This window comes from Gossypium arboreum, chromosome 7 (genome assembly GCF_025698485.1).
Source record: "Gossypium arboreum isolate Shixiya-1 chromosome 7, ASM2569848v2, whole genome shotgun sequence".
Lineage (NCBI taxonomy): Eukaryota > Viridiplantae > Streptophyta > Magnoliopsida > Malvales > Malvaceae > Gossypium > Gossypium arboreum.
The window spans coordinates 26,189,195-26,197,774 of NC_069076.1; the positions used below are offsets into that span (position 1 = coordinate 26,189,195).

Here is an 8,580-nt window from a genome sequence, read left to right on the forward strand (position 1 = left end):
CGACTTGTAAAATTACCAAAGTACCCCCGATTTACAAAATTACCGTTTTACCCCTAATTTACATAATTATCGTTTTACCCTCGATTTACATAATTATCGTTTTACCCTCGACTTACGAATTACCATTTTACCTCGATTCTTGAATTCTGTTTTACCCTTGATTTATAGAATTACTATTTTACCCTTGATTTATAGAATTCTTGTTTTACCCTTGATTTATAGAATTCTTGTTTTACCTCGATTTACAAAATTACTAAAATACCCTTGGTTTGTGAAATTACCGAAAAACCCTCAATTTGTAAAATTACCAAAATACCCCTAATTTACAAAGTTACGAAATACCCTTGACTTTCTAAAATTATAGGAATACCATTGGTTTACAAAATTCTTGAAATACCTTTGGTTTGTTGATTTACCAAAACACCCTTGTAGGATGAAATGACTAAAATACCCCTAAAAGGTAAAAGATCGTAAAGCCTCTGTAGGGTAAAGTGACCGTAATACCCCGATATGGTAAAATGACGAATATGCCCTTATGTTCCGTATGGTGATGTGCTTAAGATTTACATATATTGATATTGGATTAGTTAAGTTTGAGTGATGGTGGTGGTTATCGTGGCGATTGATTTTGGAAGCGTTTCAACTTCAACCCGTAATGTGTGTACTAACCTCGTAATAGCTTAGATTAATATTTCTTTGAAAAGTGAAAGCTTCTTATTTTAGTGATTCGAGAATTAATATTTAGATCTATTTTCACGACGTTTAAGTTGGATTCACAACGGATATGGGGTAGGAAGGTATTTGGAACGTTCTTCAACGAGTAGATATCTTGGTAAGTATTGAACCTTCTTTCCATTTCTATCTTGTGGTTTAAGAAAAGTGAAAACCCTCTCGTCGACTAAGGCTAAAAGGGTTTTTGGTGTTATTTGGTTTGTTCGTGCTAGTGAGGATTAAAGGCTACCGATCGAGGAGTGTGTGAAAAGCTTGGATCATCGGAGTGACTAAATCTAGTCATCAACTTGGCAAAGGTATGAACCCAAGGGCCATTGTGGATGGTGGCCGAATGTGTAAGTGATGATAATAGGTTGTTTTCGATTTGGTTTAATAATAACATGGTCTAATCTATAAGTGGTTGATTATAGGAGAAATCGCATAGGAGATCTCGTCAAGGAATATCGCAAATCAGGTGTGTAACGAACCCTTTTCATAGTTTAAAGCGATGAATGCGAAAAGCGAAATGCCAAAATTCGGCATTTCGAGGACTTGTGAGCAAGCGAACGCTCACTAGTTAGTTAGAATCGATGAGATTATGATCGGGAACATTGGAAACGGTAAGAACGTGATTTTTGGCATTCACGGTAAGTTGGGCCTCGAGGGTCGCAATAGGGCCCAATAGGCTTTCGGGCCCATTTGGGTAAAATTGGTAGAAAACGAAATCGTTAAATTGCATGATAAGACCGTTAAAACCGTTATGGAATATAGGCTAAGTGGGCCTAGACGACGAATTGGCTAAGTAGGGCCCATTAGGGCTTTAGGCCCAATAACTCGATTTCGCTAAAATGGGCCGAATCACTGTTTGCACCCATGGATTGTTAGTAATCGTTAATGAACATGGAAACCCTAATTTTGGTAAAATTACGAGATTACCCTTATAATATGAAAATGACCGTTTTGCCCCTAGGTAAAATGACCATTATACCCCTAGGGTTTATGTATGATTTTTATACATGGGATTTTGATAAATATGGTATGTATGATATGCACATGAAATGTATGCTATGCACATGATATGTATGATATGCACATGAGGTAATCATAAATGCATTGGGTTGGGTTTTATATGGATGGAGGAAGTGAAAAGGGCTTATGCCCCGATTATCAAAAGGGCTTATGCCCCGCTTATCAAAAGGGCTTATGCCCCGATTATCAAAAGGGCTTATGCCCCGATTATAAAAGGGCTTATGCCCGCTTATTGAAAGGGCTTTTGCCCTGATTATTAAAAGAGGCTAGGCCTCCAATTATATGATAAAGCGACTATCTTTGCCGGTGGAGAGTTTGGCGGGGAGGTCGAGTTAATCCCACATGGTGTGTTGGTTGGTACGGTGGAGAGTAGCGGATGGTGGGTTGAGTAGTCTCCCAAATGAGTTGCATTCTTTCATTGAAATTATATGTGACATTGAAATGGGCCTAAGGGCCATACCGTTTCTGATAATATGAAATATGAAAAGGCTTGCCCGAGAATATGAAATATGAAAAGGCTTCGCCCGAAGATTATGAAATATGAAATATGGAAAGGGCTACGCCCGGTGCATGATTGAGATTGGATTTGGGCTTAGACCCAACAGCCGTTATTGTTTTGGGCTCTGAAAGGGCTTGTTGCACACCGAGTTTCCAAACTCACCCCTTTCCTTAACCTTGCGGTGAGCCTTGATGTGGGGACTTGGGCGGAGGGATTGAGTGGCCACGGTGATTGTCTTTGGACTTTTAAATAAGTGTTGGTTTTCATTTAATTTCCTTTAATTATTATTTATTTTTGGGTTGTAATAAGGCCAATTTTAACTTTCCTTTTATTTCTTTTCGAATTATTTTAATTTTAATAACTTTAAAATTGGTTAATAATTATTCAAATGGGCTAGACTTAGGACGTGTTTTCAAAATGATACTTGTTTTCAAAATATCTCAACACCACGATTAATCGATTTATCAAAGACGTCCACTTAAACAAATTTAAACTCGATATAACAAAGTGTGGCGATGGTTGTGGGCATGTCTAGGATTGGATCCAATTAAAGAGCTTGGTACTTAAGCGACCTTCATGGCTCACCTCCTCTGCTCTCGGTTCCTACGGTGCCCAACTTCCATACACTTTGTTAACTCAATAAAATGTATGGTTTTAAAACACTAAAACGGGCGTGGGTTTTCAACTCCAATGTGTACGTCGATTCGGCCATAATGTCCGGGCGGGTTTGGGGTGTTACATTTAGTGGTACTAGAGCCTAGGTTGCAACAACTCGGCTGTGGATCGGGTTCAAAAATCTTTTTGAAAACTTAAGCCTAAGAAGGGTATTTTTGGAAATGGTTTTTGGAAAGTTCATTTCCAAAATGTTTTACTGAGTATACATGTTAAAATGGTTTAAATTTTTCGGGTTTCAAATTTGGTAACCGAAGAAGTGGCACTGAATCTCGGCACCAAGTCTGTAAGTATTTCATTCCTCATATTACTTTGTATTAAGATATTATGTAGATAGAACTGAGACCATATCATGACATTATAACTAGGGCAACCCTAAAACTCTAGAATACCGAGGCGTAGCTAGGCTATGATTACGTGAAAATAGAAACTTTAAAATACTATCTCTGCATAAGACATATGAATAAATAGTAAAATTTTGAGATCTTGGTAGTTAATTGATATGTGTCTTGGTAATGTAGAGTATTGATATGGATTCGAGGGTAAGCAAAGTCTACCAACTGGGTTCTTGGTAACTTCGGAGCTTGGTAATGCTGAGGCCTTGGCCGAGTTAGTAAGGCAAGTGGTAGAGGAAGTATTGGATACCAAACTTAAGGAAATTAGGGAAACGCTTCAAGCAGGGTGCATGGAGTGTAAGAAAAAGGAAGGATTCTAGTTCTTAGAAAACCAAGCCTCGTTCTGTGAAACATGTTAAGGCACGACCAAACTATCCAATCTGCAAAGATTGCAATGGACGTCATCCGGGTGAATGCCATAGGAAGAGAGGAGCATGTCTTAGATGTGGGTCCAAGGAGCATCGAGCTCGGGATCGCCAAGTTTATTTTATTTAAATATGTGTTACGAATTGCATGCGTGCTTGATAAATGTTTCTTTACTTTGGTAATTAGATGTTCTGGGTCGTACTAAGAATTATTTTTAATTAGAGTGCGTAGCGGAAGCATAGAGGTTTGACTTGAGTAATACGGTTAGTTGATAGTTGGAAATTTCGAGGACGAAATTTCTTTAAGGGAGTATAATTGTAACACCCAATTTGGGCCTAGAAGTATTGGGCCTTGAGTGGGGGTCCGTAAGGAGGTTGTATATAGGTATTTAATTGTGCAATGAAATGAAACAATTAAATGTTTGTCTGATAGTGGTTAATGGCTTTGAGAAGTGTTGGAGAAATCTTGGGTTCAAACTTGGGCTTTAGCAAAATTTTGGTATTAAGTGAAAAAAAACCGGATGCTTGGATGAGGGTTTTGAAATTATTGTGTTAAATAAATGACACAAAGAAGCTTGTAGTCTAGTGGTTGTGGCGTCATTAAGGTTGTATGGGAGCACTGGGTTCAAGCCTTGGCCCTTGCAATTTATTTTGGGTTTTAAAGGGACTGGACTTTGGCCTTTAGACCTTATAATTAATTGGGGATAAAATATAACACAAAAAGCCTTGTGGCTTAGTGGCAAGTAGCGTGTGGAGCATTTAAGGGAGGCATAGGTTCGAATCCCATAGCAAGCAAATAGCATTTATTTTGCTAACGGGTGGCAAGAGTTGGTGTTGAATTTAAACTCTAATGTTGGAGGATCCCACATCGAAGCTAATATAACTTGATGGTTGTGAAGTCGGCTTTAAATAGAGGAACCATGAGGAGAGTAAATGTACCTTTCTTGGTGATCCCTTTCATTTGTATGGCGTGCTCGTTTGGGTTGGGTGTCGGCTAAGGGTGCTCGAGTGTGGATTAACTCCGGTCTTCTATCGTGTGTATTTCTTACTACTCTAGGCTGTAGGATGGCTACTTGGACGCGATGGGTCGAAAGGGGTCATGTGGGCCTAATGGGCCTCTGAGCCCAATTGGATAAGTTGTTTGATTGTGTAGTAAATATTGGGCTAGGCTAGGTGAATCTAATATTTGTGGCTAGATTTGGGCTAAAAGGGCCACTGGCGTGTGGGCCCATTTCTACGAGAATGGCCTTTAGAGCCATTAGTATTGTTATCCTGTTTAGAATACTTTAGTTTACTAAAATTACCGAAATACCCTTAGTTTATAAAAATACTGAAATACCCTCGATTTGTAAATTTACCGAAATACCTTCGACTTGTAAATTTACCAAAGTACCCTCAATTTACAAAATTACCGTTTTACCCCTAATTTACATAATTATCGTTTTACCCCTGATTTACATAATTATCGTTTTATCCTCGACTTACAGAATTACCGTTTTACCCTCGATTTACTGAATTACTGTTTTACCCTTGATTTATAGAATTACTATTTTACCCTTGATTAATAGAATTACTGTTTTACCCTTGATTTATAGAATTACTGTTTTACCCTTGATTTACAAAATTACTAAAATACCCTTAGTTTGTGAAATTACCGAAAAACCCTCAATTTGTAAAATTACCAAAATACCCTTAATTTACAAAGTTATAGAAATACCCTTGACTTTCTAAAAATTATAGGAATACCATTGGTTTACAAAATTACTGAAATACCTTTGGTTTGTTGATTTACCAAAACACCCTTGTAGGATGAAATGACTAAAATACCCCTAAAAGGTAAAAAGATCGTAAAGCCCCTGTAGGGTAAAGTGACCGTAATACCCCTGTATGGTAAAATGACGAATATACCCTTATGTTCCGTATGACTGATGTGCTTAGGATTTACATATATTGATATTGGATTAGTTAAGTTTGAGTGACAGGTGGTGGTTATCGTAGGCGATTGATTTTGGAAACGTTTCAACTTCAACCCGTAACAGGTGTGTACTAACCCTCGTAATAGCTTAGATTAATATTTGCTGAAAAGCTGAAAGCTTCATATTTTAGTGATTCGAGAATTAATATTTAGATCTATTTTCTACGCACGTTTAAGTTGGATTCTAGCGGATATGGGGTAGGAAGGTATTTGGAACGTTCTTCAACGAGTAGATATCTTGGTAAGTATTGAACCTTCTTTCCATTTGTATCTTGTGGTTTAAGAAAAGTGAAAACCCTCTCGTCGACTAAGGCTAAAAGGGTTTTTGGTGTTATTTGGTTTGTTGGTGCTAGTGAGGATTAAAGGCTACCGATCGAAGAGTGTGTGAAAAGCTTGGATCATCGGGTGACTAAATCTAGTCATCAACTTCAAGAAAGGTATGAACCCAAGGGCCATTGTGGATGGTGGCGAATGTGTAAGTGATGATAATAGGTTGTTTTCAATTTGGTTTAATAATAACATGGTCTAATCTATAAGTGGTTGATTATAGGAGAAATCGCATAGGAGATCTCGTCAAGGAATATCGCAAATCGTGTGTAACGAACCCTTTTCATAGTTTAAAGCGATGAATGCGAAAAGCGAAATGCCAAAATTCGGCATTTCGAGGACTTGTGAGCAAGCTTAACGCTCACTAGTTAGTTAGAATCGATGAGATTATGATCGGGAACATTGGAAGCAGAAGAACGTGATTTTTGGCATTCACGGTAAGTTGGGCCTCGAGGTCAATAGGGCCCAATAGGCTTTCGGGCCCATTTGGGTAAAATTGGTAGAAAACGGAAATCTGTTAAATTGCATGATAAGACTGTTAAAACCGTTATGGAATATAGGCTAAGTGGGCCTAGACGAAAGAATTGGCTAAGTAGGGCCCATTAGGGGTTTTAGGCCCAATAACTCGATTTCGCTAAAAATGGCCCGAGAATCACTTTGTTTGCACCCATGGATTGTTAGTAATCGTTAATGAACATGGAAACCCTAATTTTGGTAAAATTACGAGATTACCCTTATAATATGAAAATAACTGTTTTGCCCCTAGGTAAAAATGACCATTATACCCCTAGGGTTTATGTATGATTTTAATACATGGGATTTTGATAAATATGGTATGTATGATATGCACATGAAATGTATGCTATGCACATGATATGTATGATATGCACATGAGGTAATCATAAATGCATTGGGTTGGGTTTTTATATGGATGGAGGAAGTGAAAAAGGGCTTATGCCCCAGTTATCAAAAGGGCTTATGCCCCAGTTATCAAAAGGGCTTATGCCCCAGTTATAAAAGGGCTTATGCCCAGCTTATTGAAAGGGCTTTTGCCCGATTATTAAAAGAGGCTAGGCCTCGGTTATATGATAAAGACTATCTTTGCTAGTGGAGAGTTTGGCGGGGTGGGTCGAGTTAATCCCCACATGGTGTGTTGGTTGGTACGGGTGGAGAGTAGCGGATGGTGGGTTGAGTAGTCTCCCCAAATGGGTTGCATTCTTTCATTGAAATTATATGTGACATTGAAATGGGCCTAAGGGCCATACCGTTTACAGTAATATGAAATATGAAAAGGCTTCGGCCCAGTAATATGAAATATGAAAAGGCTTCGGCCCAGTATTATGAAATATGAAATATGAAAAGGGCTACGGCCCAGTGCATGATTGAGATTGGATTTGGGCTTAGACCCAACAGGCCGTTATTGTTTTGGGCTCTGAAAGGGGCTTGTTGCACACTGAGTTTCCAAACTCACCCCCCTTTCCTTAACCTTGCAGGTGAGCCTTGATGTGGGGACTTGGGCCGGAGGGGATTCAGAGTGGCCACGGTGATTGTCTTTGGACTTTTAAATAAGTGTTGGTTTTCATTTAATTTCCTTTAATTATTATTTATTTTTGGGTTGTAATAAGGCCAATTTTAACTTTCCTTTTATTTCTTTTCGGAATTATTTTAATTTTAATAACTTTAAAAATTGGTTAATAATTATTCAAATGGGCTAGACTTAGGACGTGCTTTCAAAATGATACTTGTTTTCAAAATATCTCAACACCACGATTAATTGATTTATCAAAGACGTCCACTTAAACAAATTTAAACTCGATATACAAAGTGTGGCTATGGTTGTGGTCATGTCTAGGATTGGATCCAATTAAAGAGCTTGGTACTTAAGCAGCCTTCATGGCTCACCTCCTCTGTCTCGGATACCTACCTGGTGCCCAGCTTCCATACACTTTGTTAACTCAATAAAATGTATGGTTTTAAAACACTAAAACGGAACGTGGGTTTTCAACTCCAATGTGGCACGTCAGATTCGGCCATAACGTGTAACACCCCAAAACCCGAGACCATCGCCGGTGTCGGACCCGGGGGTTAACAAACCAAGTTCACATGTTTTTGCCCACCAATTTGACATTTCCAGTCAGGCTGGAAAACTGCATCACTGTCGCCTTAAAAATCATATCTCGAGTTTCAAAACTCGGAAACTGGTTTCGTAAATTTTCCTGAATTTAGACTCATATATCCATCCATGGATTTATTTCTAGGATTTTGGTCGGGCCAATTGGTACAGTTTATTAGTTAAAGTTACCCTGTTACAGGGATCGACTGCTCCGACCTTCGCGCGGTATAACTTGAATATCTCTCTGTACAGGGCTTTAATTCTGGTGTCGTTTGTTTCTAATGAAACTAGACTCAAAATGGAATCTGTACATATAAGATATATCTCCTAATTCTTTTGGATAATTTATAGTGAATTTTAAAGTTGCGACAGGGAACCCAGAAACCATTCTGGCCCTGTCTCACAATAGCTTTAATATCTCTTAACCTGTAACTCCTATGACCGTTTCGTTTCTTCCATATGAAAATAGACTCATCAAGGTTCATTTACATAGC

The 8,580-nt window shown here is 38.4% G+C and overlaps 1 long non-coding RNA gene across 1 annotated transcript; it reads left to right on the forward strand.

The window, feature by feature from the left end:
* The first annotated feature begins 1,140 nt into the window (after positions 1 to 1,140).
* Positions 1,141 to 7,671, forward strand: LOC128295112 (uncharacterized). The gene is made up of 2 exons (XR_008285426.1): positions 1,141 to 1,186; positions 7,467 to 7,671. It is a non-coding gene; the product is annotated as an uncharacterized LOC128295112 (long non-coding RNA).
* The last annotated feature ends 909 nt before the right edge of the window (positions 7,672 to 8,580 follow it).